The 12,248-nt window shown below is 25.8% G+C and overlaps 1 long non-coding RNA gene across 1 annotated transcript in view; it reads left to right on the top strand.

Moving 5' to 3' along the window:
- LOC129615399 (uncharacterized) overlaps positions 1-12,248 on the top strand; it is a 109,894-nt gene that overhangs the window by 44,963 nt on the left and 52,683 nt on the right. The window contains exon 2 of the long non-coding RNA XR_008697451.1: positions 502-562. This is a non-coding gene — a long non-coding RNA (uncharacterized LOC129615399). The remainder of the gene's footprint in view (positions 1-501; positions 563-12,248) is intronic.

The following is a 12,248-nucleotide window of genomic DNA, read 5'->3' as shown; positions in this document are numbered from 1 at the left end:
AAATACTAAAAGATTCACAATAATTTATTAATGTAAATCACTTTTAAATATAATGTTCCGCAGAAACTTAGAAAACTTTTATTGTAAGTGTACATAGAACAGTTGTATTTGAAATCGTCGAAATTTATATTTATTAAGAAAAGCAAAATTTAAAATAATAGATCAACGAAATGAAATCAAATATTTTGAGAAATTCAAATTTTACTGATCCAAATACAGGGAAAGATCCAAATATTTATTTAATTCTGAAATATTAAAAAAAAAATATTATGAAATTTCTAAATGCACAATTCAAGTTCAGCTAAATTATTATATAATGTTAAAGAGTTTTATAATAATAAAATTCAATAATTTTAAAACATTTCGAATAAATTTAATTTTAAATAAATTTAAAACTTCTTTTGTTGTGTAATAATATTATTTTTTTTTTAAAAGCAAAAATTTCATTGTCAAATAAGTAAATTTATTCCTTCCATCTTATTTAATTAATTTTTTTTTCAGGTAAATTAAATAATGAAATATCACACGGCAAAACGCTTTCGAATATCATCCGTTAAAAAAAGTAAGTATAACAGCACATATATTTTTAAGATGGTTCAAAGAAATTGTTAAACTTTGCGGTTTGTTGCACAAAAATTGGGGATTTTCAACTACCCAGAGATCCTCTATAGAAGAACTTTTGAAATTAAATTTAATAACTTTGCTTTATTAACCCAATAACTTTGCTTTAATAACCCAATTTTCAAAATTATTTTCACGATAGTGAAATGAATATGAGAATAATTGAAGTTTTTTTACTTACTTTATTTTAAATTTAGATGTGAGTAATTTTTTAATTAAGACTACAGTTTGTTAATAATTACAGTTGGACTTACATAAGGGAAACTCTCTATTTGCGAAACTTTTTACTTGAACCCTTTAATTTCCTTTTAATTTTATGAGGTTTTTTTTACAATTTCTATTTATGATTAAGTAGATTCTTTTTAAAGTTATATTTCGGTTACTTGAAATTTTTCCCATATTAACATTTTACTCGTTCAATACATGCCTACATTTCAGTTTTTCTGAGCATCAGATAACTTCGAATCTGAATAGGTTTTCTTTTCTTTCCAAAATTGTGTTAATTTTGTTTTATTGAACCATTCATTTAGTGTACTAAGGACAACGTTTTCCAATTTAGTGTACAGTTTAAGAAAAATGCACACAAAATTCATGAAGTAGGCTTTTTTGTCTTAAATTTAATAAAAAATTCAAGAAAAGATGTAAGTGAAATTTGGAAAATATCAAATATAATTTTTCAAACTTAATATACATACATACATACATACGTAGATATTCATTATGCCTTTAATTAGTTCAAAATTAAATAAATTCATTCAAATTATATTAGCAATTATCAAAATTGATAAGTTAGAAAAAAAGAAAAAAAAAGCTGAAATTTAATCATAAAAATTTTCTAACGAAATTTTCAGGTCCTTTTTCTTCTATTGTTTCAAAGAAAGCTGTTTCACTTCTATAATTTTATGTTTTTCCGTTTGATCTTTCTTCCATTCAACCATTCGTTATAGTCGTTTTTACATCAATGAATTTTTCTTTTATACTTGAAAGAATACTGTAAGAACAAACCAATTCTCCCGTACAAAAATGAAAAAACAAAACATGAAAATAATTTTTATGTGTGTGTACTTATATTAAATTAAATTTATAAAAATGTCCTTCAAATTAATTATTTATGGATTCAATAATCTTAGAAACTGAAGGAAGAGGATAAACAATGAAGAAATTAAAGAGAAATATTAAAAAAAATATGACAAAATAAAAACATTTTTAAAAGTACCTTAAAAATATCCAAAAACGGACCATAAAAACACCCTTAGGGCAAGTAGTGACGTTATTACATGTAATTTCAAAGTAAAATGTTTATTCCAAGCAACAAAATCCTTAACAGAAATTTCATTTTCAAAAGACAAAAGCAAGGAAAATTTTACAATAAGCAAGAGAAAATTCCAGAGATTTTTTTTTTATTTTTTTTATTTTTTTTTGTTAGAGATTATTTTCCTGTCAATACATGGTTTGTAAAGTAAAGTCTGTTTTCCAAATTCCAAAATGCCTGCTTGCCTACACCTTTGTTTTCGATAAAAATAATATTTGTTCAATATTTGTGGATGTAGGTGTATATTATATAAGAAATTATAGCCATAGAGATGCCATTTTAATATTATTGGACTGAAAAACTATTTTTATTTTAAAAGTTTATGTACTTAATTTAGAGTTTATTGTATTTGCATTTGCATTATTTCATTTGTTATTTCCAGTTTATTGAAAATTAAAATCGTTGGAAGAAATGGTTTATGGAAGATTGCAATCGGTGGGATTTTGTTTCAAAATGGTAACAAAAGTGTAGAAATGTCATTAAGGCTTTTCCTTTATTTTAACGCATGATCTAACCTTTTCTAAAACATTAAATTTTTTTCAAAGAATTCAAGTTTTACCTAGCGTTGGACTCAAATATGTAGCAAAACATATTTCATCTAACATTGAACTTCTAAAATAAAGCGTCAAAGTTATATATAATATTATTCTCGCATGAACAGCGCCTAAAATGTGGGGTACTTCCCGCTAAAGTACTCATTACGGGAAATTTTTTATTCCAGAAACCATTAAAAAAAAGTAACTGAGTTGCAGTATCAGATTCTGTGTAAAATTGGGTTATTGCTTTTGTAGTTTGAATTCATTATGTTGTTATGGGAATTTTAATAATTTTATTTAACAAAATAATTCTGGTGCAGAAATTTTAAAAGGTTTAGATCAAATTAAAAACATTTGACAACTAAAATCATTGACATGACATTAGCATTAACAATACTATATACATTAGTTATTTTGCTTTCGCGAGGTTATTTCAATCTTAATATTAAGAATATTTTCTATTTGCTAAAAGTAAAATTAATTTAAAATAAGAGTTGGGTTTTCTAAACCAAAAATGCGACAATTTTGTCGATTAGTAAAGCCATCAAGATGAAAATGAAGATGATCTTGTTCGAAAAATTTTCATTATTTGCAAAATATTGCTCAACAAAAAAAAATGCGTTGTTCTTTTGTGTAGCGTTCCATTTTTTATAACCCTGAATTGTGAGCTGCCACTCTGTATGTTTTTTTGGTTGGTAACACTTTACCGCACAAATGGCGCGAAATTCAAATCTTGCCTGAATTTTGGGTAACCCTTTATTTTTTTTGCATTTCTGGCATATCTAGCTGATTAAATTTTTTTTAGAAAAAAGCAATAAAAAGCTGAAAGATTTTAAGAAGAGAGTTAATCATGTCAACTCTTCAATAACCGAAGAAAGTTGTTGTCCTATGGCTGAAAGTGTGTGGTAGCTACAACAAGAGTCATGAGAATTTAACAACTTCTATTACATATAACAGCCCCAATAACATATGTACATGATTGCTGAAATTTTCTCTATACCAAGTTTGTGTAAAATTTCAGTAACTATTAAAGTTGTCCTTGTGGAAGCTACCATAAGAAATCAAGAACTTTAAATGATTTTTACTGGACGTACCAATAATATATTTGCTTAGGCAATATTTCGATAATATAATTCCAATAATTGCTTCAATAATTTTTGAAATAAAGTCAAATAATTTTGGCATCTAGTATTATTAATCATTTCTGAAAATTTGGTGAGCTTAGCACAATTAACTCTTGAATTATCAATGTGACAGGCGTGTAGACAGAAGGACAGAAATGATTAAATCGACTCAAAGTTGAAAGAATTGAAAGCTGATTTAATATACACTCATGCTTATATCTCAGATCTCTTAGATCAGATTTTATAGTGTTACAAATGTTTAGGCAAATTTATAATACCCTTCCAACATAAACAGAAGCACAAAAAATGAAAATAATAACCTGAATGCTTAAGAAACAAAGAAGGACTAACTTTAGGGAATTTTTATCTATATTTTTCTTCTTCCCTTATGTTAAGATTTCATTAAGATACTCCCAACGATTTGACAGTAAAACATTTTGAATATTTCTAAATATAAAACAAAAATTGCCTATGAAATAGCACTTTTTCCGATTGCTTATGAACTAGCACTTTTTCCTTGAACAAATGAAAAAACTTTTTAAAAAAAAAATATGTCTACTTAAATTCTTAGTTGTGATTCTCATTTATACATTAAAATAATATTAAAATAAAAAAAAATATATTGCATACTTTTTGGAATATTAATTTATTTACATAGAAAAAGTATGTAGTTTGCTTCTTTAGAAATAGTTTTCTATATAAGGCCATACAATTTTTTTAAATAGACGCACAGACAGAGTAAAAATAATAAGCAATTTTTTCTTTAATTTTGTTGAAAAAGAACTAAAAACATAAGACTAAAAACATACATACGTTTCCCATATATAATTTTCATATATATTTTGTAAGTAATAACAAAATTCTCAGTCCATTGTATTCTGACACAAGTATTTATGTGTAGACATTAAATCGATAATTCATTTGATAGAAAATGGTCATGAAAGGATTCTCTTTTTCATTCATTTCTTTAGCTATACATATCAAATCGTACATTATACTTATAAAATCACTTATTCACATACAGTGATTCCAGAATTGAAGTGTGCATTTGAGTTTATATGAAATATTATTAATGAAGTTTTTATCAAAATTATCGTTTTATTATTATTTCGGCAGAAGCAATTGCTTGCGTAGATAGAAACAATTTAATTGCGTACATATTTGCTTTTTTATTTTATTCTATAAATTTATATAAAAGTGTTAAATAACAGTTGCTCTCACTGTGTTTGAAAAGATTTAAAAGGAAATCAAATTTTCCTTTAATCAGTTTACCACAACTTATTATAAAAAGAATGCCTTTAAATAGTTCATACATTTGGAAGTAAACAGTATATTTCAACATGGTTTTTCGAAAATATTTTTGATGCAGTAATTAAATACTAAATTCGAAAACATTATGCTAAGTATACTAAATGTTTAAATTACATTTTAATATTCTTACTATACCATTTTCACAAAAACTTTTATAAATTCAATTTTAAATCTTCTCGAAAATTTTTTTTGTAAATAAAAATTAATTGTTCGAGCACTGTCATAGAAGATCAGCGTATATTCATTAAAAGAAATAACACAGAGTCCTAGGATTTTCTAATGTAGTGATTTCAGATATATTATTTTCATCATTAATATGAAAAGTTCAAATATATCCAAATTCTAGATAACGTAAAATTATCTTATTTATCATGAATTTGTAATCAAACTCTTCGTTGGTTAGAAATTTAGAAAGAACTGAAATTAAACACCGTTTGGTATCTTTATTTCATTATTGGAATTTACTCATATAGAAAGCGATCAGAAAACAAAAGGAAACTACTTACAAAAATTTTTTTCGTCTTTTTATTGTGTAAGTCTTTTAGTTTATTTTTTTCTTTTGTTCATGGTTCATGGTATTGAAAGAATTATTTTAAAAAAAAAATAAATGGGCACCAAAAGTCATTTATTAACCAATTCTGACATTGTTTTTTTTAAATGTTTTTTTTTTTCTTCTTTTGATGTTGTTTTCTCCTTTTGTTCTACTTATTAATCTTCCATTTTTTTTCTTATGTTTTGTGGTTGGTTTACATTGGAAAATTTATGTCCAATGACCTCGTCCAAAATGTACAATATATTTCGATAGTATAACGAAAATTTTTACACGAATTGTTATTGTTGTTGGAGTAATCAGCTCTTTCTATCTCTATGTATTTCTTCCTTTATTTGGCCTCTCTTTCTAATTTTGGTTTCTTTTGGTTTTCTTTTTTGGTTCTTGAAAATATAAGATCCTTGCTCCTTAATATCTTCAATTTTTTTTCACTTTTCTTTTTAGTAAGTTTTTGTTTTCTTTTTTTATGTTTTTAAATTTTCTTGCCCAAAATCAAGGTACCTATATGGTACCAAAAGTATAGAAATTGTTGAGGATTTCTTGAAATATAATTTTTATACCTAAATCATTCATTACATTACATAAAATTATGGAGCAAATTTAGAAAAAGGAAGTAAGACACAAGGAGAAAGAAAGGGAAATGAGAGAGAGAAAAAAAAAAATGCGGAAAAAAAGAGTCGATTTTTTTTGTAACTTCTGTTCAAATTCCTGCAGGGACTCTTACATAAGGATTTTAGTTCGTTTACTATGTGATCCTTTAGAGGAGATAACGGGCAAGGAAATTGAAATCGATGGTATAAGAAAAAAAACTAAAATAAAATTATAAATACAAAAATGTTAAAGGTAAAGGAATTGGAGCGGAGAATTTTTTTTTCATTTTCTTATGGGATACCGCATATTGGTATCAGTAAAGCCAAAATATCAAATTAAAATCGATTTCTATGTATGAACAAAAATGTATTACAACTAATACGTATATGTATATATATATAACTGTGTATACATCAATATATTTAAGGACTGTATACTTAAAAGAAATACAAAAAAAATATCAGTTAAAATTTTTTTTCTTCAGAAAATAAGAAATAAAACCAAAATTTTTTCTTATCTACACATTTTCCAATTTCTATCCCTTCTATACTTTCTTTGGAATTCCTTAGGTTTTCCTTATAAAATTCTCCAGTGAGCACAATTTTTTTTTGCCAAATTTTTTTTTCCGCATCACTTTGTTTTTTTTTTTTTTATTATTTCTTCCATTTGTTTTAGTATTATTTATATTGCATATCCTTAAAAATCTTTTACTTTTAAATCAAAATATACTTATACCTATACGTATCACATTTTTATCTTAACACATACTTGCTATTAACAAGTGTACATGTATATATTACATGCAGTTATCTATATTACATTCCATTATATTATGTAATATAAAATAAAAGTAAGTGTACAGGAAAGTTCGTTTAGTGGAGCATTAAATGGATTTCTTTATAGAACAATTTATTGAAACTAAAAAAGATACGATAATGATAACATTGAATACTAAACGAAAATTTTATCAAATAAATTGCCGAAAGTATCATTTAAAAATTCATCATTTAAGAAAAAATTTAATGCAAGTATTAAAAATGAAAAGAAATGCAAGTAGGAAAATTAGTTTAACCAACTTTCTGGTTCAATATTCAAAGAGAAATAGATAGCATAGCATGCCAAGTTGCGGTTTTAATGCTAATATATTTCTATAAAAGTCCAATTACTCTACAAGCTGTCGCATAAAATATACTTTTTTCCTTCTATTTAAAAATTTTGAAAGTGAAAAGCTTAATTTTGAATTCCTTTTTCAAATAATTCAAAAAATACTATCATTATAATTTTTTAATGTAAAATGTAGTTATGTATATTACATATAATATTCCTATATGTCAATTCTGCATTTATAACCGTACGAAAGATGATCGAACGGTATTGTAACTCTACTTTTCCTTTTGTAAAGCTAAGAAATAGTTGCCTTAAATACAGACATGTGATTATATTCTTAATGGAACATACGATTACTTATGGTATAGTCGTCACAGAATTTTCTGAATTACTGTTAGAAAATACATAAGCTACAATGCTGAAGTTTAAAATAAAATATTTCAATTGCAAGAACTGAGTTTCGTTGATTGATATTCTCGTTACACATCATTTTCGCATATGTACAAGGATGAAAGAAATTTTCTTAAGCTTCCAAAGTCAACTAAAAGTCAAATTTAAACTTTTGAATAAAAATTAACAAATGAATTTTTTTTGCAAATCTGAAAAGGTGAATAACTTTTGAAAACAACTCCTACAGCAAATAGCTTTCTGGACATTTAAGCTTCCTAAAACAAAGCGGTTCACAGAAACTTTACCTATATTGGGGTGAAATTAAATTTTTTAATTCTACTAAAAGTTTTGTTTTTTTATTCTGAGTGAAATTAAAAATACTTGAGTATGATTTCGAGTAGACCAAATATTGTTAATTATTAAAAAAATGGATCTAATTCATTTATACTCTTATAAAAAATATTTTGCTTCTCCGAAGCAGCTTTCTGTCAATAAATTTCTCAATGTCAAAGGTTTTAATAGCAACCGCAATTATCATAAAACGGTTCGTTTGTTCCACATTTTCTTTAACAGTTTATTACACCAAGCCTTTTTCTACTTCATTCAGTTTAAAAAAAAATTTTTTAAACAATTTTCAAACACAAAAAAAAAACACCTTATATATAAAAAATAAAGATATCAGTATCCTAACACTCGTCAAACCTTTCCGCTAAAGAGACTCGCAACTGTATTGTAAAAATTATAATAATGTTCACTTTGCTTCTGGAATAGAAAGTTTTGCTTAAATTAAAGATCTGTTGCGCTGTTTAATGAAATGCAATTCAAAGCTTCATAATTTTGTTCAAAGTAAGGCTTAACGAAAAACGTTTCTTCAATTCTTTCGACCAATACTTTTCGTTGCTTCAGTTATTTCTGCTAATAATAATGACTCTATAGGAGTATATTTTTCATTTAGATAATGTTTTCTTTATGCATACTCGTATTTGTTTTACTCATCATTAAAATTGTAACATCTTGCCGGTTGAAGCAAATAACGTAATTATGTATAAAAATATATCAATATACTGCAAGAATTTGTATTTAAATTTCATTTTTCATTTTATATTTAGGTAAACTAAATACTTTCACAAAATTTCACAAAATTTACAAATATAGAAAGTAGATACAGGGAGTCCATCCATGTTATATAAAGCCAACTTAAATTAAGAATTATTAAAACTTAAAGAGCGTTTAAATAATTTTCTAAAAAATCATTACTATTTACTTTAAATTAAACTATAGGTACTATTGTAGAATTTGAATGTAAAAACGTTTCACTGTAAGTTAAAAGTAACTGTACCTTTCAGTTAATATAACTTGGAAATGCTTTAAAATATTCACTTGTTTAAAATGAAGCATCTTGTTTAACTTTAAGAATAAAAATTATAATATTAAATTACATTGAGAATATGGAGTTCGAGCAAGAATATTGAATTGAAAATTTACTTATACATCTGTATAAAAATATTCATACAAATAGCTTAGACCCTAATTCAATATTTATTAGATTTGAAATTTAGACTTTTCTATATAAGTACATAGTTTTGTTTTTTACATTTTTTTTTTGCATGATAGCAAGTAAGAAAATGGTTACTTTTTTAAGAATTGGGTTGATAATATTTTCATAAAAATATACATATGTATGTATACATGTATAAACAAAAATTTCTCTAATGGAAAGTGTAAAAAATAGTTTTTAAGATTTTTGTACAGCATTTATTATAATATGATTGTGTACAATAAATGTGAAATTAAAAATAGAATTTGTCTATTGAGATTTGTCTATATCATGTTTAAAATTATAGGAGGCCTTTCTTTTGATCAAATTTAATTGGTTGTTATAGAAAATTAACTTTTTGCTTCAAATAGTTTTTATTTTCTATAAAAATACTTATATTATTTTAAAAATAACTATAAGTATCACTTAAGTATGTTTAATATTTAAACATAATATAGGATAATACAAATCTTGTGATTTTCACGAGATAGTATGCCAAAATTTTTAAATGGAAGTTGGTGACTTCTTTTTCTAAATGCAGGGAAGAAAAGGAATATTATTTTTTTTATACCCTGCATTTCGTGAAGGGTATATTAACTTTGGTATGGAGTTTGTAACTACTTGAAGGAGTCATCTGCGGTATGGACATATATATATATATTTTTGCTCAGCGTAAAATTCTGAGTCGTCCGTCCGTCCGTCCGTCCATCCGATCGCACGATAACTCAAAAACGAATAATGCAATCGTCACCAAACTTTCACAAGTTTTTTCTTTTGTGCCAAGGACGAGCCCTATTGTTATTGGACCAATTCGGACAACGGGTTCGGGTAGCTGCCATACAACTCAAAAAATTTATTTTAAATATTTCAAAAACTAATAAAGCTATAAATATAAAATTTTTGTATACATGTGTTCAATTATATTCTACACATGCTCTAAAAATTATATTGGGATAGCTGCACCGGTTCGGGGGGCTGCCATACAATTCCAACAGCAAATTTTTGATATTCGGAAAAATAATAAAGTCAAATTCATGAAACTTGGCAGTCATGTGTCCAATTATAGGTCAGACATATTTCTGAAGTTTTAGAGGAATTGCTTGATAAGTTCAGGTACCTGCCATACAACTCCAGAAGGTAATTTTAAATATTTGGAAAAATAATATAGTCAGATACATGAAACTTGACAGTTGTGTGTCGAGTTATAGGCCAGATATATTTCTGAAGTTTTGGTGGAATTGCTTGACAGGTTGGAGTAGCTCCCATACAAGTCTAAAAGCTTATTTTAAATATTTGGAAAAATAATAAAGTCAGATTCATGAGCTTTGGCAGTCGTGTGTCCAATTATAGGTCAGACATATTTCTGAAGTTTTGATAGAATTGCTTGACAGGTACTTGCCATACAACTCCAAAAGCTTATTTTAAATATTTGGAAAAATAATAAAGTCAGATTCATGAAACTTGGCAGTTGTGTGTCGAGTTATAGGTCAGATATATTTCTGAAGTTTTGGTTGAATTGCTCTACAGCTACGAGTTGCTCCAATACAAGTCCAAAAGTTTAAATATTTGGAAAAATAAAATCAGATTCATGAAACTTGGCAGTTGTGTGTCCAGTTATAAATCAGACATATCCGTGAAATTTCTATAGAATTTTGAGGTTTCACAGGTTTGAGTAATTGCTACACAACAACGAAAGGTGCAGGGTATAATTCAATCGGTTTATACCGACTGAAACGTTTTTACTTGTTATATTTTAATGTTAGCACACATTGTGTACCATGTAACAATAAAACAGTTCATTTGCATATTTCGTTGTATCAACTAGTAATATATTTAATATATTTTTAATTTTTCATGCATACATAGGCAGAATATAGCTTAAATTATAAGAAATTTGCATAGCATTTGAACTTAGCCAAAATTGGTAACTATCATTAATTAATTTTGATATTTAAAACTTGTTATTTGTCATATTATTTATTGCACAACTTTTTCGGTGCTATCTTCAAGTACCGTGAATTTAAATTTTAAATTTTATTTTCAGTTTTAATAATTTTAACTATCGGGAAATCGAGGTAAAATGTTAGTCGAGTTTCCATCGTTTGAACGTTTTTGCCATCACGTAATATAGGTAGATGATCTTAAAACCAAATGTTTAAGAGTAATAAGTCAAATTAATAAAATAATAATATGTACTTTTTACCGGGAACCTACGTCAATATGCCACCTTAAAGAACATAATATTATCGACATTAATTTCTGTTCTAGAAATTATCGGAATTGAATAACTCACCATAGTATCTTAAAAGTTATTAAACTTTATTTGCTTAAATATTAATTAACAATAGATAATATAAAATTTTTCTGAACTAAAATGTCAAAAATGTTCCTATATTGATCCATACAACAAAAGCAGATTTTGTTTTATGATAGATGCATCAATCGGCATATTTATAGCTCTACATAAGTATACTTTTCATATACATAAGTATACCACCTACATATATTATATAGTATGTAAGTACAGTATGTATGAGTAAAATGTATATGTGTGTACATACAGAGGATTTTATCGTTTAAAATTTCATTTTTAAGGAAACTTTTTATTCTGATTTTTTGCAATGAACAAGAGAGAAATTGTTTTTGACTTTCTATAACTACAATATTTTAAATTTTCCTTCCGGAGGTTTTTGACATTTATAACTGATGCAACATGTATATATGTAATTTAATATAATAATATACCTATGTACTCATATCATATTACAAAAATGATATGCAGATATATTTTTGACGGTAATTCATACTTTGTCTTGAAATTTATTCTACAAAACGAAATATTTTCTATATTTTAACTTTTGTACAATTATTTTCCCAACGGGAAAAGTATTTAACATAAAGCACTTAACAACAACATTGATTAGAACAATACTATAGGTGTATAAGCACATGTAATTGATATTTAATAAGATATGAGTGCAATATTTATGCTTGAAGAATATTGCTATTCTACATGAACCATTGAGTTTGAAATTTTAATATAAAACCGAAAACACTACACTTAAAGAAAATATGATTTAATCGCATTTTTCAAAATTATATAGTTTAAACGATTGCTAAGATGCTCATAACTAAAGGTGACATTTCAGGGATGAAATTATTTTCCAAT

Source organism: Condylostylus longicornis, unplaced genomic scaffold, assembly GCF_029603195.1.
Source record: "Condylostylus longicornis isolate FDR11 unplaced genomic scaffold, ASM2960319v2 ptg000135l, whole genome shotgun sequence".
Taxonomy (NCBI): domain Eukaryota; kingdom Metazoa; phylum Arthropoda; class Insecta; order Diptera; family Dolichopodidae; genus Condylostylus; species Condylostylus longicornis.
This window is presented reverse-complemented; position numbering and strand designations above follow the sequence as displayed.